The sequence below is a fragment of the Procambarus clarkii genome, chromosome 20 (genome assembly GCF_040958095.1).
Source record: "Procambarus clarkii isolate CNS0578487 chromosome 20, FALCON_Pclarkii_2.0, whole genome shotgun sequence".
In the NCBI taxonomy this organism is placed as follows: Eukaryota; Metazoa; Arthropoda; class Malacostraca; order Decapoda; family Cambaridae; genus Procambarus; species Procambarus clarkii.
In genome coordinates, this window is record NC_091169.1 from 24074872 (window position 1) to 24101713 (window position 26842).

At 48.2% G+C, this 26842-nt stretch overlaps 2 long non-coding RNA genes across 2 annotated transcripts; one reads left to right on the plus strand and one right to left on the minus strand.

The window, feature by feature from the left end:
* Positions 1-2812: 2812 nt before the first annotated feature.
* On the plus strand, positions 2813-9922 carry LOC123755444 (uncharacterized). The gene is made up of 3 exons (XR_006772512.2): positions 2813-3381; positions 7622-7747; positions 8048-9922. It is a non-coding gene; the product is annotated as an uncharacterized lncRNA (long non-coding RNA).
* Positions 3638-26762, minus strand: LOC123762942 (uncharacterized). Its single transcript, XR_011229191.1, has 5 exons — positions 26662-26762; positions 14344-14510; positions 10405-10500; positions 7644-7741; positions 3638-5387 (listed from the first exon to the last, which is right to left on the minus strand). It is a non-coding gene; the product is annotated as an uncharacterized lncRNA (long non-coding RNA).
* Between the last annotated feature and the right edge of the window lie 80 nt (positions 26763-26842).

Genomic DNA, 26842 nt, shown 5'->3' on the forward strand with positions numbered 1-26842 from the left:
AAATTGACTTAGTTACCAAGAATTATGAGTAAAAGAAAATTCTGTTAGCCTCACTCCAACACCTCCATTTGGACTATTGTATCCAAACATGGGGATCTTGAAAAAGGACATACCTGTACTGTACTTTTATCTGCTTATGCAAAAGTTCAACACTGGGTTGATATAGTTCAAAACTATATCTGACATGTTGTAAGGGCCTTCCCCTCGTCCCATCCCAAATCCTAATCCTGACTCCTTCCAAGTGCTATATAATCGTAATGGTTTGGCACTTTCTCCTGATAGTTCCCTTCCCAGAAATTTCACATACAGTACTATACTACATATTTGGCAGCAAACTATACTACGTATTTGGCAGCAAAAGATATCTGCGGAGAAACAAATGTGGTTATCATTCCCTGGGTCACTAGCGGAGCAGTTTGATTCCCTGCCAAGATGCTGACAGTATGCAGATAGGGTTGTATACCAGGACCTAGATTCAGGAAGCTCTGTGTATTTCTTCGTAAGTGGGTTTGCTACGAAGGTTCCTAAGTGCGCCCTAAGAAGATGCTTAGGTGCGATTCAATAAGGTATACTTAGGAAGAAAATTGTTGGTTCACCTGCGTGCCGATAGAGGTCACTACTGTGTTTCGTTTGGCCAATCAGAGAGCAGCAACATTCTTCATATTAAAGATTTAGCGCTGGCTTATCGGAGCTCTACTGCCTCCTATTTACGTCGAATTTTCTTATAAAATTAGTATATTTCGAAGTAAAACAATGTTTTTTCAACTTCTACAGCCAGCACCGACATTGTAGTAAACAAATATGTTACATTTGTTGTTTACCTACGTAATTCTAAGAGATACTGTGTAGCTGTCCTTGTTGCTCGGAAGATGCGCTGACAATTATTGTATATATTTACTGAATTTATGGGTTTATAGTCTTCTTGGTGGAAAAAAAACATCTGTTTTCAGTCCTACTTGAGAGTACGTACTCTCCAACACTATATCTGTGATTGTCCTGTTATCAGTGACTTCATACCAAATGGTATGAGGTATTTTGAGCTCTGTAATTACTTCATACACTCAGGAATATTGGAAGATATTCTTGTGCTGCACCCAGATTTTGCCAGTGGAGGCTAATAGATCAGCATTAAGTATTTTGTTCTCTCCTAATTCCATGTATGACTGGCCATCCTGTGAGGTGAGGATGTTGGGTGAGCTTGTAGCTGGTTTTTGATCTACACTGTGTGGTCCTTTATACAGAATAGGGAAGCAGCACATTGCTGTGTATACCTAAACATGTTTAAAAATACATTGTTTGAGAGGAGTTTTGTAGAAACTGGTAAGAGTAATTATAATATAATGTTTCCATGATTCAGTGCTTACCTCTTGTGAAAATTGCTTAGAGTTGTTTAGTCAGAGTTGATTTGTTTTTTGTATTGAGGCTGGTATTTTCTAAATTGATTCCATGTACAGTATGTCTAACCATCCTGTGAGATGGGAGTATTAGATAAATTTATAGCTAGTTTTTTATCTACACTGTGTAATATTCCATATAGACTAGGGTAGCAGCACATTGCTGTGTATACCTAATCTTCTTAATAAAAAAAAATCAGTAATAAAGATTTTAAATTATAGTTTGTATTACAAATACAGTACTGTATTATCCTTATTAAATCATGTTGACCATGGATCATTAAGATCTCATGTTGATATGTAATACAAGTCATATTTCTTTTTGAACTGCTAATCCATGCTAATCATTCATTAAATTGTGCATTATGTCTCAATTTTTCACTTCCTTCGATATACTGTACAGTACAAAAAGATAGGATAAAAATAAACCAGTAATATTTTTCATTTAAATAACTGCATCAATATTTTTACAGCTGACAGGATTTGTTTTCCCATACAGGTGCATTAATTGTTAAAAAAATTTTCGTTTATTGTTACACACAATGGTGCTACATAGCCTTCCCAGCTTGGTGCCTTCTTTTAATACTTACTGATTAAAAAATAAATAATAAATACATTTTATTCAGGAAAAGTACATACAGTTGATTTACAAACATAATGATGGATTTATAGGCAGAGCTAGTACATACAATACCTAAAGCCACTATTAATACTCATAGCATTTCGGGCAAGGTGTGGGGGAAAAAAACACAGACTAAAACTTAATAGTAATCGGGATTAGGTATAAATTGTGTTGAAAGAAGGAATAAAAAATACAAAAAGGGGGTTAACATAGCATAAATCAGCAATTGCACATGTTGGTGAACAGCGTTGTTTAAAAAATAGCAAGACATGGGTTGACATTTAGGAGGTAAGTTAGGTTACATGGAGTTAATTTGGCAGTACTTGGTTTAACTCTTAAACTGGTTGAGAGAGGTACAGCCTTTGACATGATTCGGAAGGTCATTCCACATTCTGGGTCCCTTGATTTGTAGAGCACTTCTAGTTTGGTTACACACAGCCAAATTGAGTAACAGGAAGAGGTCTTGGACACAAATTTGTTCCATGCTAAATGTAGAGGAATCAGCCGAGTATTCCTCAAATAAAATAAGTTGCCTCAGCTTATAAGGTAAATAAAATAAGCATTTCTCAAATAAGTAGCTGCCTCACCTCACTGCCTTACTGCTACATAGCCTTCCCGGCATGGTGCCTTCTTTTGATAATTACTTGTTCCACACCCAAATTGTATAACAGGAAGAGGTCTTGGACCCCTACTTCCCTCTCTTTTTTTTTAATAATCTATATAGTCATAATTATAGCTTTAAGTATTCAATGAATAAAGTTTTTGACATTTTTACCCTTTTCCTTACCTAACATCATTTGTGCAGCATATTTTTATTTTATGTCTCACCCAGATTTAATTTCAAAATAAAACCAAACTAAATAAATTAGAAATGGGTATGTATAGCTAAGGTACACCCTTACTACTAGGTGAACAGGCGCATTTGGTGATAGTAAATGATCCCATCAGGCAGGGCTCATCACCTTCTCTCATATTTCATGTTCACCAGTGTTTATTTACTTAATAACTACTGGTATAATATCTTGCTATTATAAAACTAATTCTACTATCATCAAACACACATTTACTTCAAGTTTCAAGCAGAGAATGCATATATAACTAACACGAAGGATTCCTCTTCACTAGATTCACCAGCTATAATATTTTGGTCATGTTCCAATATCATAAATCGATCCCAGTGTTATGTAGTAGAGAAAAAATTACTTATATCCAGTTTACGTAAAGCTACGAGTGGTCGAAACCACACTTAAATCGAGGAATGAACTTACGAAGGTTTTTCCACTTAGGGTAGTTAATTGAATACGGACGTAGCCGCCACGAAGGCGCTAAGACGGAAAACGCTCTTAGCTAAGAGGAAAAACCTTCGTAAGTACCTTCCTGAATCCGGCCCCAGGTCGTGTAACTTTTTGCACATCCTAGTCCATGGGTTAAGGTGCACATCTGTGGTTATCCACAACATTGGTTCGATCGTGCTGTCCTGCTCTAAAGATTATATCATTGATTTATCACATTGTGTACAATATCTTTATACATTTAATATTTTTTATGTTCGACATACAATACTGTGGTGTAAATACTTTCTAATGAAAGGATTCTAAATGGGAAATTGTAAACAACGCCACACCTTAGGGATGGCATGTGACTGAAAGCTTTATTGTACAGATTTTAATGGACAACAAGATCCACAGCATTCACCCTTTATTTGTGCACATGATAGGACATACATTTGTGCATAATTTGATGCAGAAATCCCATGGAAAAAGCACTGTTTGAATTTTTTAGTAATATTAATTTAAAATTATCAGTCTTGGAGGAATTCTGCATTATCTAGATTCCAAATTCATTGTACAGGTCACTGGCTAGATTAAAATCCCTATCTTGGACCAGGTTCCCATGTAGTACAAAATCCACTGAATTTATATTCAATATAGTATTGTATAGTGAATATTCTTTGCTTGAGGCAGTGAGCCCAACCACCTTACTGATACATCTCAGCGTAATACTGTAATGGGAAGGAGAGATACTGTATACAGTATAGTAACGGGAGGAACACGCAGTCAACAAGGTAGTACCGATAAAATCCTGATATACCATATAATTCAACATGACAAATGCACTATTGAAAGGAGAAGATAATTATATATTATGGTAAAAGGTTTACTATGAAATACAAAAGTACATATTTAACAATAATACATATGGCCTGCATTAATATATATTTTATACACTAAGTATAGTACTGTATAAACTGTTATACATACTGTACTTACAACCTGTAACTATATTTTAGAAATTCTAAATTCTGATACAGTCAAAATAAGAAATTAAGGAATGATATGTTTCCTTTGTAACCATAAAACAACAACTTTGCATAACTAAGCAAAATGGAAGAGGAGGCAGTCCTAAAAGAGGAATTAACAATTTACTGTAGAATCTGTCTTTATCCCCATGAACGCCCCTCTGATGGAGTAACCACAACTGAAACCTATTCAGGTAGCCCTATCTTAACATGCTCTTCTGATTTGTCCTCTTTCCTTTATGTCTAAGAATTATTAGCCAGCAGTAACTGGTTGGAGTTAATGTAATTTCATGATCAAAAAGATATTATGCAGTTGATGTCACCTCGAAGAAAACTATAAAATCAGTGCTAGTGACTGATAACTTTGCCTGTCATCCGATCAGGTGACAGCCTGGCTCTACTGAATGGACAGTACTGTACTGTACTCCAAAAGTCTCCCTTCCCCCATACTGACTGCCTACCATTCCACTCCCAATTCCCTTTCACTCTTCTATTTCTAACGTGGTGATCAAGTCTTCCTTTTATGTCTAATATGGAGGCTATCTACTGTACTAATGTGGTTGTCACTCGAGGATCAACTCGTATGGTACTTCATATTCCAGGATATTTCAAGCTTTGACCTTCATGCTATTGCCTTTTACACTGACATGAATGACATGATAATGTTATGGGACAATACAAATTTGTCCATTTGTTAAAGAAAAAAAAAGACAAGCTGCTTACAAGAAACTTTTGGATGGGAAGTATAACACAAGAATTATATAGTGCAGGCTACACAAATTAAAAGATTAACAAACCAAGCCATTTTGTAACTCATGCACATCATCAAATGTTGGCACTGTTCCATATTGCACATCATAATACAAACCTGGCACCATTAGCTAGTTTATTAAAACTAAAATTGTCACTGTATTCAGCAGTACAATTTTAATACAAGTATGGTGAGGCAATTATACATTTCCATTCAACCAAAAACAATCGATAATATAGAACTGTTTATATATTGGACCATGGAAGTGTCATTGGCTGTGGGTTTTGAAGGTAGGACATCACAACTGCAGAAATGGACAACCTGAAATGTAATATAATTAGTAAATTATTTGTGACAAGCAAATAAAAGTATATTTGTTTAATTATGATAATTTACTTTGAAAATCAGAACTATTAGCCAGTAACAATGGGTTGGATTAATGTAATTTAAATTACATTCAATAACAAAAGACAATTATGCAAGTGTTGTCACCCTTAGGAAAATCATGAAGTCAATGCTATAGTGACTGACAAGTAAGCTCAGAAAACTACTGACAGGGCTCTCCCAAAAATAACAAATCAGAGCAAGAGAGATTGTTGAAACACAGGGAATACAGAGGACATACTCAGCACACAAACACAATAAAGTACATAAATTATTGGGACCATTTGAAGCTCCCAAAATGTACTCTGGAAAGGAGACAAGAGAGGTATCATGTACTGTATACATGGACTGAACTCCAGGTCCAAAATTTGCACAGTATTATAACATAGTGGAGCGAACAATATGGTAGGAAATGCAGAATAGGTGCAAGTGAAGAAAAAATGTGCCACAGAAACAGTCATAGAACACTGTATGAATATCCAGGTCCAAAATTTGCACAATATTATAACAGATGCTATACCGATGATGATACTTTTCAAAACGCTTGTGCTCTCTAGAGTGGAGTACTGCTGCACAATGACAGCCCCTTTCAAAGCTGGAGAAATTGCTGACCTGGAGAGTGTGCAGAGATCCTTTACTGCTAGAATCCACTCAGTAAAACATCTAAACTATTGGGACCGACTAAAGAGCCTAAATCTGTACTCCCTTGAGCGCAGGCGGGAGAGATACATAATAATTTACACGTGGAAAATATTAGAGGGGCTGGTCCTAAACCTGCACACAGAAATAACATCACATGAGACCAGAAGACATGGAAGGATGTGCAGAATACCCCCGTTGAAAAGCGGAGGTGCAACAAGTACTCCGAGAGAGAACTCTATCAACATCAGAGGCCCGAGACTGTTCAACACGCTTCCGCTACACATAAGGGGCAAAACTGGCCGACCCCTCACAGTGTTCAAGAGAGAACTGGATAAGCACCTCCAAAGGATACCTGATCAACCAGGCTGTGACTCATACGTCAGGCTGCGAGCAGCCGCGTCCAACAGCCTGGTTGATCAGTTCAGCAACCAAGAGGCCTGGTCGACGACCGGGACGCGGGGACGCTAAGCCCCGGAAGCACCTCAAGGTAACCTCAAGGTAAGGTAAGGTAGTGGAGCGAACAATATGGTAGGAAATGCAGAATAGCGCAAGTGAAGAATAAAGGTGCCACAGGAACAATCATAGAACACTGTATGAATATCAAAGGACCACGGCTCCTTAATATCCTCACAGCAAATAAAATAAGTATGGCTGGAACAAAAGTATTTCTTCAAGAAAAAATTAGAGTTTCCTGCAAGAAGTGCTGGACTAACTAGATTGTAAGTGGGAATATGGCCCTGCAGGCCACTCCAAGCAACAGTCTACTGGACCAAGATCTTGCACGTCATGCCTGGCCCAGGCCAGGCTTGGAGAAAAGAAATCCCAGAACCCCCTTATCCAGGTACAAATCCAGATCCAGGTAATGAAATGCCCTTTTCAGGCATGTAGTCAATCGCTCACCTCCCAGTCCTGTTCTCTTCCTTATAGAATATTTGGGGGTTCCATTTGGCTCAACGAGCGGGGATGGCAGGCTAGCTGGGACTTTAGGTGACCTGACCCACCATATGATGGTGGTCAGGCACATCATGGTTCAACCTGTCCTCTTGAAAATAACGTCGCTTTTCGTTCGAATGCATGCTATATCCAAAAATGAACGTAATTTGAAATGAAATTGGCTCACGAAAGTGACATACTGTCGCATTTTCTCTAAGTCCTCTGGCTTACTTGGAAAGGTTAGGAGAGGAAACTTTCATTTAACGTTTTTCATAGCTTTTGAAACTTGAGGACAATTTCCTGCCCTCCTAACCTACGAGAGGACCCTTAACTTACTGTTTTGAAACAAAATCCAAAATTTATTTTAATTTTTTTATTTTTAAATTACGTCCATTTTCGGCCATATGGGCAAACGACCAAATTCAGACGTAATTTGTAAGAGGACAGGTTGCAGTTAGGGTATTTACCCCGTCGCAATGTTTATTTGCCTTAGTACACCAGGTTTTGGCCTTGTGTAAAGTAAAGTATATGTTAAAATGTGACATGCTATGAGGACAGGTTGTACCTTTATGGGTTTAGTAATATACAAATTTCAGAAGAAAACAAGATAAACCTTACATGAAGCTGCTGAGCATTTGTTTCGTATCGTCATTGACTCTCGAGTTGGCAAAGCTGATGCAGGAGCAGTATAGCGCAACCCAAGCACACCACTTCAACTGCAAGTAAGAAATAATGAGTTCACTATAGAGTATCATTTATAACAACAATGTCTAAAATTTCTATAATCATAGTTTTAATAATACAGTATTTGGAGGATTAAAATTCATAAAGTGAGTAGAAATCACATTCCTCAATATAAGTATTATAAGATTAAAACCCTAAATAAGAAAATGATCCAAGATAAAGTCTGATATTATTTACTTAAACATGTACTGTACTATATATGTGAAAATTAAGCATTGAATACTGTATAATTAAACATCTTTTTCTGGTAGGCCCTTGATTTACCCATCTTCCACCAGATGACAGCCCTGAGGTTACCTGAGGTTTCAATCAACTTGCCTAAAAGGTCAACACTTCAAAAACGAAGGGTGAACAGGAGCACTGTCCAGAGCGAACGATGCACTAGAACCCCTACCCCAGCCAGGAACCAGGAGATATGGATCTACACATGGCCCAAAGCTGGATCCGAAGAACTCAACTGAAGCAGACTGAGGCTAAAATACTGCACTGCCAGCTATCAAAGATTGATCTACCTTCCCTTCCCGCCCAACCACTTGGGCTAGACAGTAGAGCGAAGGCCCATTTTTTTGCAAGCCGGTTTTCAATCCCCGACTGTCCAAGTGGTTGGGCACAATTTCGTCCCCATGTCCCATCAAAAATCCTTATATTGATCCCTTCCAAATGCTATATAGTTATAATGATTTAGTGATTTCTCCTAATAATTCCCTTCCCTTCCCTTTCCCTCCAGAAAGTAGAAAGGGTGTAAAAAGAGAGGCAAACCGCAAGGAATACAACTAAGAAGATTCCTGATGATCTAGAACTGCACGCTGGAAAGCACGACAGGCCGCATATAGTGTAAATATGCAACCACATCCCACAGCAGCAGCTCAAACAACTAGAGCAATGCTATCAAGGCAATCTTTGAAGACAACACAAATGGTGAAACCAGCTGGGAAGAACCCTGCTCTAAACATAATTACACCTGATCAACCAGGCTGTGACTCATACGTCAGGCTGCGAGCAGCCGCATCCAACAGCCTGGTTGATCAGTCCGGCAACCTGGAGGCCTGGTCGACGACCGGGCCGCGGGGACGCTAAGCCCCGGAAGCACCTCAAGGTAACACTGAGAAGAGCTCCAGAGTTGCACAAAAATGGAGACCCTATGCCAAATGGATCTAAAATTTGTGGTCCAACATTATCTATTACAGTATGTACTTCTCATTTTGACAATGGCATATGATAGAGCAATCATTGGCAAACAATTCCATTTAAAAATCATAATTACAGTATATGACAATTATTGGTGGTCCCAACATAACATAATGACCAGGATTTACACAAACTCAACCATTCTTGACAAATCCCAGTAAATTGAGGGTACCAGTAGTATAGTCGAGTTCGTTCTTGACTCGCAATCTAGAATTCTGGGTTCAAATCCCAGGCAAGATAGAAATGGTGGGTGTGTATCCTATCACCTAATGTACCTGTTCACCTAGCAGGAAATAGGTACCCAAAAGTCAGTCAGCTTATTGTGGGGTTGCATACTGGGGAGGGTCAGTAATTAGACCCTAGGGATAGGGGGGAAAGGGGGGGGGGAACCTGGATACAAACCTAACATGTACTGTATGTATAACCTGGCTGCCAGTCCTCCAACACAATGAATTATTATTATTAATAAATTATTCGCAAAAAATTCTTTTATGATGCGTCTTGATTATGGCATATGATACTGATCACGGATAATTTGGTATTAAAATTATAGATGTACACACACACAACTTTATTGAAACCAAACATTCAAAAGGAGAGAACTTTTTCACCAAGCTTGAGAGAGGAAATGAGGAAGGGATAGTCTCACACCCTCCCTCCCTCTTCCCCCATGCCCAGCATTCAGCCGACTGCTGTTGCTTTGTCACACTTTTGGCTCACTTCACGCTCATGCCATAAATTTTTCAGTAAAGTGAAAATGTATTTTGACTTAATTACAATCTTCGGCACAATAATTACCGAATAATGGACATCCATGTTAGTCACAAGGGTTGAGTTGACGGTTCTCCAACCTCCTATCAATTAAAAAACTAGAAAGATCAGACCTATGTGACAGGTATTGAAGTATTATTAGTGTGACTCCAACTGTACACACAGAAGATGATGCAAGGCACCAACATGGCACACGAGTCAGAATCAGACATAACACACACTAAAATACCCAGCAACAGGCCTGGCCACGTGGACCGAGTCCCAAGCAGTACTGATGTAATGGCAACTCAAAAGGAGAAGCCCTGACTAGGACAACACCCAGAATCTTGAAAAATATTACTGGTGGGAATGGGTAATACAAACTAGCTACAAGGCAGAGAGTTGAGAAACTAAATCAGAATGAATGAACAGCTAAGGGCACACAAGATGGGTGCCTTAAACTGACAAGTGAAGCATGAATATAAACAATACAAAAAGCATGGCTCCCACAGAAAATGTTCCCATGAATGCCAACATCACTTACATACAATATACAGTAGTTCATAAAATATGAGTTGAAAACAAAAAAAACTGAGCAAGCTAGTGCCAGGATGAATAGGGATGATAGTGGTAGACAATAGGGATGATACCGTGGGCTTCAGAACAGACCCTATAATGCCAGAAACCCAAAACTTACTCTCATCATTAGACCACACATGCTGAAGATCATGCCTAGTACATTCATGTAGTCAGTAGTTGGATCTTCACCAGGGGCCCCGCTGATGGTTTGTACCTGTCAATGGTAAAATTACATTATATTGCAGTTGGTATGTATAAAAATGTAATATTAATGTATTATTATTATTACTGTATCAGTAAGGTGTTATTGATCAAATAAGTAACATTAAAGCATGAGTGAGAAGGCAAATAAAATGAATTCAATAAACACAGGTTTTATAATTCTCTTTGCAAGAAGTGATTAGTTATGGAAAATCAGGAGGGAAGATGAGAGAACATATTACAAATACAAACAACAATGAAGTTCAATAATTACTGTACACAAACCCTCACAAAAGTAACATTTGAAAAAAAAAAAAATACAGCACTGAATGTAATGAAACACCATTTTCTGGGTGAGCCCAGAGGCTCCCTGGAGCCTACAAGGCTCTCCACAGAAAAGATTTTGAAAAGTTTTTTACTTGTATCGTACTTAAGTATGATTTCCCATTGGGACAAAGCCAGTTAGGTTTATCAAGGTCCCCTCTAGGCCAACTACTAGTCTTTCCCAAGATGCAACCAACAATAGTTGCCCAACTCCTAGGTACTTATTTACCGCTAGGTGAAGACAGGCATCGGGCAAAAGCAAACGTGCCAAACGTCCCTGTCCTGCGGCAGAAATCAATCCCGAACGTTTCAATTGCGAGCTGACTGTGTTGACCACTACACTACAGTATTTTGAGGTTATCTTGAGACGATTTCGGGGCTTAGCGTCCCCGTGGCCCAATCCTCGACCAGGCCTCCTTTTTGTTACACCCCCCCAGGAAGCAGCCAGTAGCAGCTGTCTAACTCTCAGGTACTTATTTACTGCTAGGTAACAGGGGCATCAGGGTGAAAGAAACTCTGCCCATTTGTTTCATCCTCCACTGGGGATCAAACCCGGAACCTTAGGAATACAAATCCGGAGCGCTCTCCACTCAGCCGTTAGGCCCCCCCTGACACTACAATATTATTCACTACAATGGGTTATTTGTACAAATGAATCGCCATTATCTGTACATTCTTGTAAAGCCACTAACATGCATAGCATTTTAGGCAAATCTTAACGCTAACGCAAAATTTGCAGTGAATTTTAAATTATTGTACAAGGGAAACAGTTAATCTTAAGAGAACAAATCTACAAGGGGCCGTGACGAGGATTCGAACTTGCGTCCAAGAGCATCCCAGACACTGCCTTAATCGACTGAGCTACGACATGGTATAAGAATTGCAACCAGAAATTCTTCTGAATTTACTTTGATCCTGCAGCCTCTCCGAGAGACAAACCAGGATTTTACACAACTCCCCCCATGCACTCGAGCTATGTCAATAGGCCGTTCTACCTCTTCGCCCTTACTTCATTATACACAGAAATCACAATAGCGTGACATCTAAGCTAAGCTAATTGTTAAGCGAGAGGTAAGGTAGTAATAAGGGTGATGAGAAATTATGTTGATGGAGTGCATTTGTAGATAGTACAGCACTAGATGAGTAATTAGCACAATGTGGGATACTAAAGTGAAGACATTGGGTTAGGAAATTCCACACATTTGGTCTCTATATAGAGACCTGCATAGAGAATCTTAGAGATATTTCAGCAGTGATGTTCATGCAGAACATCACAAACATTCTTATTTCATACAATTCGGAAGTTTAAAATCTGAGTTAGTATTAAGGAACAGAGCTTTGCAAGTGTTTATAATGTGAAGAGAATGAAGAGTACGGATTAAATGTTTTGTATGTCCAGGGGTTTGAGCAAAGAGGCTGTATGTTGTCTGAAAACAGAATTTATTATAGTTGAGGGTATCACAGTGTAATCAACTCTCATACCAGGAACAGTTGAGGGCCACAGCACTAACAACACTTCAAACCAGACATGACTTAGCAGACCTCATTGAAATTTTAAAATACTGAACAATTTGGAGGATGTTGATCCAGATAATGTCTTATAAAAGCTCAACAAATCACAACATAGGACTGAAAACAAGAGATGCCTTTTACCCCCATACGGTTATAAACCCATGGAACTGCCTACCTGCCAAACATAATTGCCCAAACTCTTACATTTTAAAATCCAACTGGAAAAAAATAATCAAGGCAAATGAGGGGACTTTGGACAAGCTTTTCTGTTCTCGTCGAGGCCACTAATACGTTAGTGGCCCTCAGGTAAAGTCAGGTAAAAATCGGTTGCCTTCCCCCTTGACTCCCAATTGGGGATCCTGGGTTCAATTCCCAGTCAGGACAGATATGGCTGGGCACATTTCCTTTCACCTAATTCTTCTGTTCACCTAGCAGTAAACAGGTACTCGGAAATTAAATAACTGTTGTGGGTAGGATGATATAAATACATGTACTGTACTTTGTAAAGAAAACCAGATACAGTACTGTAATAACAAAATATATTTAAATTAAGATTATAGTGCATTTTAAAATCTGGTTATGTGGTCGCTGATGGAGAGTTTCCATAAATACGTAACTAACATGAAACTGGCCGCTAACAGTTTCATGTCAATGGCTGCTTCGGCCAGCTGCATTTAGTTCAATAAACATTTCTGTATATTACCTGTTGATGGTTTTAACAGTTCTTCACACACAGCCTGGCCTTTATACGGGTCATGAAAGGTCTACCAGAACCTAGTGAGTTACTTGAAACAACTAACATTTTTATGCAAACTTTGTACAAAATTATTAATTACTACTATACACTGATAACACAACTGTTGTTTTCCAATAGTTGTGTTAGTCCTACATTGCTTTTTTATCACTAGTAAAACGGTCTGTAATAATGTGTCACCCTGTACACATGACTGTTCACCAATGGATTGGAAAATTTACCTAACCTTACCCAGGCTAACTCAAACCAACAAAGCCTAACACAGCCTAATCTTGGCTAATACATCCTAACGTATCAAACTTTATGGATGGTACTTTTTGGACATGAAATAATTCGACGATGCTCGTTTTCCCGTTTGTTAAAACCGTATACACTATACTGTTATGGTAGGATGTATTAGCTTAGGTTAAGCTGTACTGGACTCCATTGGTTTGGGTTAGGTTGATTCTTGGTTTGGTTAGTTTAGGTTGGGTTGAGCTAGGTTATCTTGAGATGATTTCGGGGCTTAGCGTCCCCGCGGCCCGGTCCTCGATCAGGCCTCCTTTTTTGTTACACCCCCACCAGGAAGCAGCCCGTAGCAACTGTCTAACTCCCAGGTACCTATTTACTGCTAGGTAACAGGGGCATCAGGATGAAAAACATTTTGCCCATTTGTCTCTGCCTTCACCGGGGATCGAACCCAGAAACCCTAGGTTAGATAGGTTTTAACATTTGTTTGCGAGTCATCGTGTATGTGGTATGACTTATCTGATTTAATATAGTCTTATCTGTCAAAACTAAAAATTAAGTAAAAATCTTATATACCTTCTTGTATATAAATAAATAAATGAGCTTTGTTTAACCCTCGCCATTTCTTTTCAAACTCCAAACAAAATGGGAGTAAAAAATCATTTCAACAAGGCTAGTTTTCTGATAAAAATGTACTACTAAGTTAGACTTGGTTATGTTATATGGATTAGGTTGTTTTATCATTAATCATTATCGTTTTAAGTCTGCTAACTAGGCATCTTGTATACGTAATGACCTATACCCCCTACAGCAAAAATACCGAACTATAATACCCTAAATCCCACCCATATAGGTGTACAGACAAGTAATTCTTTAAACATCACACCAAAGCATTGTACAGAGACAAGAAAACCCATGCCTATATAAGAACGAATTGTCCATATGATGACCTAACTTCCTCCCCCACACACACACAGATCTTCATCATTACACAATAATAACATCTTGCACTACAATATCCCCCCTACATTAACTTACCTAACAATCTTATCCACTCTCCGTGGGTCAGAGCTGTTGTTTGACGTCTGCATTTTGAGTGGGAATGTTGCTGGCTAGCTGCTCCTGTATGTCGTCTGCTGGTCCACAACAGTGCTGATGGAGGCCGAAGGTTCCGGGCCACAGGGACCTCGGATGCCAGATCCAAACTGCGGTAAGTACCGAATTTGTAATAAGAGTAATATATATATATTATATATAATGTATATATTGTTAAATATGACCGAAAAGGTAAGATTAATAATTCTACCACGAATTTTCTCAATATTTCTTATGTTTCTTTTATTGTGGATGGTAATTGAAAAATCAATTCTCCAAAATTCATTTTTATTTCTAGTCTGACGCGAGGCTTGAACGCGTTTCGTAATAACTTGTTACATTTTCAGAGACTTTAGTTTATACACACACAACTGTAACCTGAGAACACTAAACAGAGTTTTACTTATGCTAACATTAAACAGCTTGCCTTATATACTCGCATTTGGGTGAGGTGATGTGTTGCAACAGTTTTGGAAGAGGTGAACAAACTTTTGACCAACGCAGAACACGGAACAATGGGTATAAATTGGATAAATGAGAGGGAAGAATGGAAGTAACTGCAAAGGGCCTATTGACCCATACTTCCTCTTGATGCTTCTATATTGGTACGGAGTCTTGAAGTGGGTAGAATAGAGTTGTGCATCAATTGGCTGTTGATTGCTGGTGTTGACTTCTTGATGTGTAGTGCCTCACAGATGTCAAGCTGCCTGCTATCGCTGTATCTATCGATGATTTCTGTGTTGTTTGTTAAGACTTCTCTGGTGATGGCCTGGTTGTGGGAAGAGATATGTTTCTTAATGGAGCCCTGTTGCTTATGCATTGTTAATCGCCTGGAAAGAGATGTTGTTGTCTTGCCTATATACTGAGTTCTTTGAGGCTTACAGTCCCCAAGTGGGCATTCGAAGGTATAGATGACGTTAGTCTCCTTTAAGGCGTTCTGCTTTGTGTCAGGAGAGTTTTTCATGAGTAGGTTGGCTGTTTTTTTGGTTTTATAGTAAATTGTCAATTGTATCTTCTGATTTTTGTCTGTAGGGATAACGTTCCTATTAACAATATCATTCAGGACCCTTTCCTCCGTTTTATGAGCTGTGGAAAAGAAGTTCCTGTAAAATAGTCTAATAGGGGGTACAGGTGTTGTGTTAGTTGACTCTTCAGAGGTTGCATGGTGTTTCACCTTCCTTTTTATGATGTCTTCAACGAAACCATTGGACAAGCCGTTGTTGACTAGGACCTGCCTTACCCTACAGAGTTCTTCATCGACTTGCTTCCATCCTGAGCTGTGGCTTAGAGCACGGTCGACATAAGCGTAGACAACATTCCCCTTGTACTTGTCTCAGCAGCCAACCCTATGCCCTACCAAGAACCCACCCGAAGCCGGACAGACACCCACCTGGAGCCCGAACAGTCACCCACCCGGAACCCGCCAGCTGAGTGAACCGGGGCCCGCCAGTTGAATGAACTGGAACCCATCAGTTGAGTACCTGGAGCCTGCCCCGAGCCCGACCAAGAACCCACCCAGAGCCCTACCGAGAACCCACCCCGATCCCTACAGAGAACCCACCCCAAGCCCTACAGAGAACCCACCCTGAGCCCGACCAAGAACCTACCCCGAGCCCTACAGAGGTACCCCAAGCCCGAGAGCCTATCCCGATCCCGAAAGAGCCCACCCCGAGCTTGACAACCGAGAGCCAACCCTAAGCCCTACCAAGAACCCACCCCCAAGCCCTACCAAGAACCCAGCCCCAAGACCTACCAAGAACCCAGCCCCAAGACCTACCAAGAACCCAGCCCCAAGACCTACCAAGAACCCACCCCCAAGCCCTACCAAGAACCCACCCGAAGCCGGACAGACACTCCACCTGGAGCCCGAACAGTCAAACACCCAGAGCCCGCCAGTTTAGTAAACCGGAGCCCGCCAGTTGAGTGAACCGGAGCCCGCCAGTTGAGTGAACTGGAACCCGTCAGTTGAGTACCTGGAGCCCGCCCCGAGCCCTACCGAGAACCCACCCCCCCAAGCCCTACCGAGAACCCACCCCCCCCAAGCCCTACCGAGAACCCACCCCCCCCCAAGCCCTACCGAGAACCCACCCCCCCCAAGCCCTACCGAGAACCCACCCCCCAAGCCCTACCGAGAACCCACCCCCCAAGCCCTACCGAGAACCCACCCCCCAAGCCCTACCGAGAACCCACCCCCCAAGCCCTACCGAGAACCCACCCCCAAGCCCTACCGAGAACCCACCCCCCAAGCCCTACCGAGAACCCACCCCCCAAGCCCTACCGAGAACCCAGCCCCAAGCCCTACCGAGAACCCAGCCCAAAGCCCTACCAAGAACCCACCCCCAAGCCCTACCAAGAACCCAGCCCTAATACCTACCAAGAACCCACCCCAAGCCCTACCAAGAACCCACCCGAAGCTGGACAGACACCCACCTGCTGCCCGAACAGTCACCCACCCGGAGCCCGACCAGTCAAACACCCGGAGCCCGCCAGTTTAGTAAACCGGAGCCCGCCAGTTGAGTGAACCGGAGCCCGCCAGTTGAGTGAACTGGAACCTGTCAGTTGAGTACCTGGAGCCCGCCCCGAGCCCTACCGAGAACCCACCCTGAGCCCGACCAAGAACCTACCCCGAGCCCTACAGAGGTTCCCCAAGCCCGAGAGCCTATCCCGATCCCGAAAGAGCCCACCCCGAGCCCTACCGAGAACCCACCCCCCAAGCCCTACCGAAAACCCACCCCCCAAGCCCTTCCGAGAATCCACCCCCCAAGCCCTACCGAGAACCCAGCCCCAAGCCCTACCGAGAACCCAGCCCCAAGCCCTACCGAGAACCCAGCCCCAAGCCCTACCGAGAACTCAGCCCCAAGCCCTACCGAGAACCCACCCCCAAGCCCTACCGAGAACCCACCCCCAAGCCCTACCGAGAACCCACCCCCAAGCCCTACCGAGAACCCACCCCCAAGCCCTACCAAGAACCCACCCCCAAGCCCTACCAAGAACCCTGCCCTAATACCTACCGAGAACCCACCCCCAAGCCCTACCGAGAACCCACCCGAAGCCGAACAGACACCCACCTGGAGCCCGAACAGTCACCCACCCGGAGCCCGACCAGTCAAACACCCGGAGCCCGCCAGTTTAGTAAACCGGAGCCCGCCAGTTGAGTGAACCGGAGCCCGCCAGTTGAGTACCTAGAGCCCGCCCCGAGCCCTACCGAGAACCCACCCTGAGCCCGACCAAGAACCTACCCCGAGCCCTACAGAGGTTCCCCAAGCCCGAGAGCCTATCCCGATCCCGAAAGAGCCCACCCTGAGCCTGACCGGGAGCCAACCCCAAACCCTACCAAGAACCCACCCCCAAGCTCTACCAAGAACCCACCCCCAAGCCCTACCAAGAACCCACCCCCAAGCCCTACCAAGAACCCTGCCCTAATACCTACCAAGAACCCACCCCAAGCCCTACCAAGAACCCACCCGAAGCTGGACAGACACCCACCTGGAGCCCGAACAGTCACCCACCCGGAGCCCGACCAGTCAAACACCCGGAGCCCGCCAGTTTAGTAAACCGGAGCCCGCCAGTTGAGTGAACCGGAGCCCGCCAGTTGTGTGAACTGGAACCCGTCAGTTGAGTACCTGGAGCCCGCCCCGAGCCCGACCGAGAACCCACCCAGAGCCCTACCGAGAACCCACCCTGATCCCTACAGAGAACCCACCCCTAGTCCTACCATGAAAACACCCTGAGCCCTACAGAGAACCCACCCTGGGCCCGACCAAGAACCTACCCCGAGCCCTACAGAGGTACCCCAAGCCCGAGAGCCCATCCCGAACCCGAAAGAGCCCACCCTGAGCCTGACCGGGAGCCAACCCTAAGTCCTACCAAGAACCCACCCCGAAGCCCTACCAAGAACATACCCGAAGCCGGACAGACACCCACCTGGAGCCCGAACAGTCACCCACCCGGAGCCCGACCAGTCAAACACCCGGAGCCCGCCAGTTTAATAAACCGGAGCCCGCCAGTTGAGTGAACCGGAGCCCGCCAGTTGAGTGAACTGGAACCCGTCAGTTGAGTACCTGGAGCCCGCCCCGAGCCCTACCGAGAACCCACCCTGAGCCCGACCAAGAACCTACCCCGAGCCCTACAGAGGTTCCCCAAGCCCGATCCCGAAAGAGCCCACCCCGACCCCTACCGAGAACCCACCCCCCAAGCCCTACCGAGAACCCACCCCCCCCAAGCCCTACCGAGAACCCACCCCCCCAAGCCCTACCGAGAACCCACCCCCCCAAGCCCTACCGAGAACCCACCCCCCCAAGCCCTACCGAGAACCCCCCCCCAAGCCCTACCGAGAACCCACCCCCCAAGCCCTACCGAGAACCCCCCCCCCAAGCCCTACCGAGAACCCCCCCCCAAGCCCTACCGAGAACCCACCCTCCCAAACCCTACCGAGAACCCACCCCCCCAAGCCCTACCGAGAACCCACCCCCCAAGCCCTACCGAGAACCCACTCCCCCAAGCCCTACCGAGAACCCACCCCCCCCAAGCCCTACCGAGAACCCACCCCCCAAACCCTACCGAGAACCCACCCCCAAGCCCTACCGAGAACCCACCCCCCAAGCCCTACCGAGAACCCACTCCCCCAAGCCCTACCGAGAACCCACCCCCCAAAGCCCTACCGAGAACCCACCCCCCCAAACCCTACCAAGAACCCACCCCCCAAGCCCTACCGAGAACCCAGCCCGAAGCCCTACCGAGAACCCAGCCCAAAGCCCTACCGAGAACCCAGCCCCAATACCTACCAAAAACCCACCCGAAGCTGGACAGACACCCACCTGGAGCCCGAACAGTCACCCACCCGGAGCCCGACCAGTCAAACACCCGGAGCCCGCCAGTTTAGTAAACCGGAGCCCGCCAGTTGAGTGAACCGGAGCCCGCCAGTTGAGTGAACTGGAACCCGTCAGTTGAGTACCTGGAGCCTGCCCCGAGCCCTACCGAGAACCCACCCTGAGCCCGACCAAGAACCTACCCCGAGCCCTACAGAGGTTCCCCAAGCCCGAGAGCCTATCCCGATCCCGAAAGAGCCCACCCCGAGCCTGACCGGGAGCCAACCCCAAACCCTACCAAGAACCCACCCCCAAGCCCTACCAAGAACCCACCCCCAAGCCCTACCAAGAACCCACCCCCAAGCCCTACCAAGAACCCTGCCCTAATACCTACCAAGAACCCACCCCAAGCCCTACCAAGAACCCACCCGAAGCCGGACAGACACCCACCTGGAGCCCGAACAGTCACCCACCCGGAGCCCGACCAGTCAAACACCCGGAGCCCGCCAGTTTAGTAAACCGGAGCCCGCCAGTTGAGTGAACCGGAGCCCGCCAGTTGAGTGAACTGGAACCCGTCAGTTGAGTACCTGGAGCCTGCCCCGAGCCCTACCGAGAACCCACCCTGAGCCCGACCAAGAACCTACCCCGAGCCCTACAGAGGTTCCCCAAGCCCGAGAGCCTATCCCGATCCCGAAAGAGCCCACCCCGAGCCTGACCGGGAGCCAACCCCAAACCCTACCAAGAACCCACCCCCAAGCCCTACCAAGAACCCACCCCCAAGCCCTACCAAGAACCCACCCCCAAGCCCTACCAAGAACCCTGCCCTAATACCTACCAAGAACCCACCCCAAGCCCTACCAAGAACCCACCCGAAGCTGGACAGACACCCACCTGGAGCCCGAACAGTCACCCACCCGGAGCCCGACCAGTCAAACACCCGGAGCCCGCCAGTTTAGTAAACCGGAGCCCGCCAGTTGAGTGAACCGGAGCCCGCCAGTTGTGTGAACTGGAACCCGTCAGTTGAGTACCTGGAGCCCGCCCCGAGCCCGACCGAGAACCCACCCAGAGCCCGACCGAGAACCCACCCAGAGCCCTACCGAGAACCCACCCTGATCCCTACAGAGAACCCACCCCTAGTCCTACCATGAAAACACCCTGAGCCCTACAGAGAACCCACCCTGGGCCCGACCAAGAACCTACCCCGAGCCCTACAGAGGTACCCCAAGCCCGAGAGCCCATCCCGAACCCGAAAGAGCCCACCCTGAGCCTGACCGGGAGCCAACCCTAAGTCCTACCAAGAACCCACCCCGAAGCCCTACCAAGAACATACCCGAAGCCGGACAGACACCCACCTGGAGCCCGAAGTCACCCACCCGGAGCCCGACCAGTCAAACACCCGGAGCCCGCCAGTTTAATAAACCGGAGCCCGCCAGTTGAGTGAACCGGAGCCCGCCAGTTGAGTGAACTGGAACCCGTCAGTTGAGTACCTGGAGCCCGCCCCGAGCCCTACCGAGAACCCACCCTGAGCCCGACCAAGAACCTACCCCGAGCCCTACAGAGGTTCCCCAAGCCCGAGAGCCTATCCCGATCCCGAAAGAGCCCACCCCGACCCCTACCGAGAACCCACCCCCCAAGCCCTACCGAGAACCCACCCCCCCCAAGCCCTACCGAGAACCCACCCCCCCAAGCCCTACCGAGAACCCACCCCCCCAAGCCCTACCGAGAACCCACCCCCCCAAGCCCTACCGAGAACCCCCCCCCCCAAGCCCTACCGAGAACCCACCCCCCCAAGCCCTACCGAGAACCCCCCCCCCCCAAGCCCTACCGAGAACCCACCCTCCCAAGCCCTACCGAGAACCCACCCCCCCAAGCCCTACCGAGAACCCACCCCCCCAAGCCCTACCGAGAACCCACCCCCCAAGCCCTACCGAGAACCCACTCCCCCAAGCCCTACCGAGAACCCACCCCCCCCAAGCCCTACCGAGAACCCACCCCCCCAAACCCTACCGAGAACCCACCCCCAAGCCCTACCGAGAACCCACCCCCCAAGCCCTACCGAGAACCCACTCCCCCAAGCCCTACCGAGAACCCACCCCCAAAGCCCTACCGAGAACCCCCCCCCCCCAAACCCTACCGAGAACCCACCCCCCAAGCCCTACCGAGAACCCAGCCCGAAGCCCTTCCGAGAACCCAGCCCAAAGCCCTACCGAGAACCCAGCCCCAATACCTACCAAAAACCCACCCGAAGCTGGACAGACACCCACCTGGAGCCCGAACAGTCACCCACCCGGAGCCCGACCAGTCAAACACCCGGAGCCCGCCAGTTTAGTAAACCGGAGCCCGCCAGTTGAGTGAACCGGAGCCCGCCAGTTGAGTGAACTGGAACCCGTCAGTTGAGTACCTGGAGCCTGCCCCGAGCCCTACCGAGAACCCACCCTGAGCCCGACCAAGAACCTACCCCGAGCCCTACAGAGGTTCCCCAAGCCCGAGAGCCTATCCCGATCCCGAAAGAGCCCACCCCGAGCCTGACCGGGAGCCAACCCCAAACCCTACCAAGAACCCACCCCCAAGCCCTACCAAGAACCCACCCCCAAGCCCTACCAAGAACCCACCCCCAAGCCCTACCAAGAACCCTGCCCTAATACCTACCAAGAACCCACCCCAAGCCCTACCAAGAACCCACCCGAAGCCGGACAGACACCCACCTGGAGCCCGAACAGTCACCCACCCGGAGCCCGACCAGTCAAACACCCGGAGCCCGCCAGTTTAGTAAACCGGAGCCCGCCAGTTGAGTGAACCGGAGCCCGCCAGTTGAGTGAACTGGAACCCGTCAGTTGAGTACCTGGAGCCTGCCCCGAGCCCTACCGAGAACCCACCCTGAGCCCGACCAAGAACCTACCCCGAGCCCTACAGAGGTTCCCCAAGCCCGAGAGCCTATCCCGATCCCGAAAGAGCCCACCCCGAGCCTGACCGGGAGCCAACCCCAAACCCTACCAAGAACCCACCACCAAGCCCTACCAAGAACCCACCCCCAAGCCCTACCAAGAACCCACCCCCAAGCCCTACCAAGAACCCTGCCCTAATACCTACCAAGAACCCACCCCAAGCCCTACCAAGAACCCACCCGAAGCTGGACAGACACCCACCTGGAGCCCGAACAGTCACCCACCCTGAGCCCGACCAGTCAAACACCCGGAGCCCGCCAGTTTAGTAAACCGGAGCCCGCCAGTTGAGTGAACCGGAGCCCGCCAGTTGTGTGAACTGGAACCCGTCAGTTGAGTACCTGGAGCCCGCCCCGAGCCCGACCGAGAACCCACCCAGAGCCCTACCAAGAACCCACCCTGATCCCTACAGAGAACTCACCCCTAGTCCTACCATGAAAACACCCTGAGCCCTACAGAGAACCCACCCTGGGCCCGACCAAGAACCTACCCCGAGCCCTACAGAGGTACCCCAAGCCCGAGAGCCCATCCCGAACCCGAAAGAGCCCACCCTGAGCCTGACCGGGAGCCAACCCTAAGTCCTACCAAGAACCCACCCTGAAGCCCTACCAAGAACATACCCGAAGCCGGACAGACACCCACCTGGAGCCCGAACAGTCACCCACCCGGAGCCCGACCAGTCAAACACCCGGAGCCCGCCAGTTTAATAAACCGGAGCCCGCCAGTTGAGTGAACCGGAGCCCGCCAGTTGAGTGAACTGGAACCCGTCAGTTGAGTACCTGGAGCCTGCCCCGAGCCCTACCGAGAACCCACCCTGAGCCCGACCAAGAACCTACCCCGAGCCCTACAGAGGTTCCCCAAGCCCGAGAGCCTATCCCGATCCCGAAAGAGCCCACCCCGAGCCTGACCGGGAGCCAACCCCAAACCCTACCAAGAACCCACCCCCAAGCCCTACCAAGAACCCACCCCCAAGCCCTACCAAGAACCCACCCCCAAGCCCTACCAAGAACCCTGCCCTAATACCTACCAAGAACCCACCCCAAGCCCTACCAAGAACCCACCCGAAGCTGGACAGACACCCACCTGGAGCCCGAACAGTCACCCACCCGGAGCCCGACCAGTCAAACACCCGGAGCCCGCCAGTTTAGTAAACCGGAGCCCGCCAGTTGAGTGAACCGGAGCCCGCCAGTTGTGTGAACTGGAACCCGTCAGTTGAGTACCTGGAGCCCGCCCCGAGCCCGACCGAGAACCCACCCAGAGCCCTACCAAGAACCCACCCTGATCCCTACAGAGAACTCACCCCTAGTCCTACCATGAAAACACCCTGAGCCCTACAGAGAACCCACCCTGGGCCCGACCAAGAACCTACCCCGAGCCCTACAGAGGTACCCCAAGCCCGAGAGCCCATCCCGAACCCGAAAGAGCCCACCCTGAGCCTGACCGGGAGCCAACCCTAAGTCCTACCAAGAACCCACCCCGAAGCCCTACCAAGAACATACCCGAAGCCGGACAGACACCCACCTGGAGCCCGAACAGTCACCCACCCGGAGCCCGACCAGTCAAACACCCGGAGCCCGCCAGTTTAATAAACCGGAGCCCGCCAGTTGAGTGAACCGGAGCCCGCCAGTTGAGTGAACTGGAACCCGTCAGTTGAGTACCTGGAGCCCGCCTCGAGCCCTACCGAGAACCCACCCCGAGCCCTACAGAGAACCCAACCCCCCCGAGCCCTACCAAGAACCCACACCCCCCCGAGCCCTACCAAGAACCCACACCCCCCCGAGCCCTACCAAGAACCCACAACCCCCGAGCCCTACCAAGAACCCACACCCCCCCCCCCGAGCCCTACCAAGAACCCACACCCCCCCGAGCCCTACCAAGAACCCACACCCCCCCGAGCCCTACCAAGAACCCACACCCCCCCCCGAGCCCTACCAAGAACTCACACCCCCCCGAGCCCTACCAAGAACCCACACCCCCCCGAGCCCGACCAAGAACCCACACCCCCCCGAGCCCTACCAAGAACTAACACCCCCCCCCGAGCCCTACCAAGTATCCACACCCCCCAAGCCCTACCAAGAACCCACACCCCCCCAAGCTCTACCAAGAACCCACACCCCCCAAGCCCTACCAAGAACCCACACCCCCCCAAGCCCTACCAAGAACCCACACCCCCCCAAGCCCTACCAAGAACCCACACCCCCCCAAGCCCTACCAAGAACCCACACCCCCCCAAGCCCTACCAAGAACCCACACCCCCCCAAGTCCTACCAAGAACCCACACCCCCCCAAGCCCTACCAAGAACCCACACCCCTCCAAGCCCTACCAAGTACCCACACCCCCCCAAGCCCTACCAAGTACCCACACACCCCCAAGCCCTACCAAGTACCCACACCCCCCCAAGCCCTACCAAGTACCCACACCCCCCCAAGCCCTACCAAGAGCCCACACCCCCCAAGCCCTACCAAGAACCCACCCGAAGCCGGACAGACACCCACCTGGAGCCCGAACAGTCACCCACCCAGAGCCCGCCAGTTGAGTACCTAAAGCCTGCCCGGAGCCCCGACCGACAACCCACCCCGGAGCCCCGACCGACAACCCACCCCGGAGCCCCGACCGACAACCCACCCCGGAGCCCCGACCGACAACCCACCCCGGAGCCCCGACCGACAACCCACCCCGGAGCCCCGACCGACAACCCACCCCGGAGCCCCGACCGACAACCCACCCCGGAGCCCCGACCGACAACCCACCCCGGAGCCCCGACCGACAACCCACCCCGGAGCCCCGACCGACAACCCACCCCGGAGCCCCGACCGACAACCCACCCCGGAGCCCCGACCGACAACCCACCCCGGAGCCCCGACCGACAACCCACCCCGGAGCCCCGACAGAGAACCCACTTGGGGCCCGACAGAGAACCCACTTGGGGCCCGACAGAGAACCCACTTGGGGCCCGACAGAGAACCCACTTGGGGCCCGACAGAGAACCCACTTGGAGCCCGACAGAGAACCCACTTGGAGCCCGACAGAGAACCCACTTGGAGCCCGACAGAGAACCCACTTGGAGCCCGACAGAGAACCCACTTGGAGCCCGACAGAGAACCCACTTGGAGCCCGACAGAGAACCCACTTGGAGCCCGACAGAGAACCCACTTGGAGCCCGACAGAGAACCCACTTGGAGCCCAACAGAGAACCCACTTGGAGCCCAACAGAGAACCCACTTGGAGCCCGACAGAGAACCCACTTGGAGGCCGACAGAGAACCCACCCCGCGCCCAACCTTTCATGGAGAAAATTGAACACCAGACGACAAAAATAACTGCAGAATGAGGTCTAGTTTCATACCATGAACGGTTGAGGGTCACAGGGCTAACAACACTGCAAACTAGGCATGCCAGGATGGATCTCACCGAAACTATTAAAATATCGACTTGAATCGACTTGAGAATGGTCCAGGACGGACCGAAACTCGTCGTCCCTTCAACTTCTAGTGTGTGGTCTGGTCAACATACTTCAGCCACGTTATTGTGACTCATCGCCTGCCTATTAAAATATTGAACAGTTTCGAAGATATGGATCCAGAGAACAACTTCAAAAGGTCAGATGGAACACAAACAAGGAACAACGGTTTCAAGTCCAACAAGCCGCAGTGTAGGACTGAAAACATAAGCTATATTTTCACCCACAGGGTTATAAACCCATGGAACCGCCTATCTGCTAAAGCAGTAAATAACATAACACTTGAATTGTAAAATCCAATTTGAAAAAAAATCGGAACAAATGGGGGACCTGATCTGCTACCAGAAATTTTAGCCAAATATCCCCAGTCTGCTAACTGTAGGTAGTAACCGAGTGATTGTAACCTATCCACCGCTGCCCACTGGATGGGGGGCGGTGTGCAGGACAAACAAATTGTGACACTAGCTCTCCACATATGTCAGGTGCTTAATTTAGAACCTGTACTTGAGGTCGATCTCGAACCCATTGTTGATGTGACGACTTATATTGAATTGAATATATTTTGAATTTTGAAACTAGAATTACAAAAGAATTTTGTAACTAGCTCATCAAGATTGTAACTTGCTTAGCTAAATGAATTGTGGGGTTCAGTCCCTGAACCCATTATGTGCCTCTGTAACCCTTTTCCACTACCGCCCAGCAGAGGTACAACAGGTACTCAGAGAGAACTATCAACATCAGAGGCCCGAGACTGTTCAACACGCTTCCACTACACATAAGGGGCATAACTGGCCGACCCCTCACAGTGTTCAAGAGAGAACTGGATAAGCACCTCCAAAGGATACCTGATCAACCAGGCTGTGACGCATACGTCAGGCTGCGAGCAGCCGCGTCCAACAGCCTGGTTGATCAGTCCAGCAAAAAAAAAAAAAAAAAATTGATAGGCATTGTTCGAAGCAAACTCCATACGCAAAACCCCATTATATTATATAATTCTATATACTGTGTATATATAAGATATAAATATGTCAAAAAGAATTATCACTCTTACCTGGAGCAATGTTGCTGTCGGAAATGAGCGGTACATGTTGTCGCGTTGGCGGCACCGACGATACTGACGAGCGCCTGAGCCATCAACGATCAACCGCCGTTTGAACGCCATTTTGAAATTCCAGGCGTACTACCCGAAAAGTGCGTAAACTAGTATTTGCGTGCATTATAGGCCATTCCAA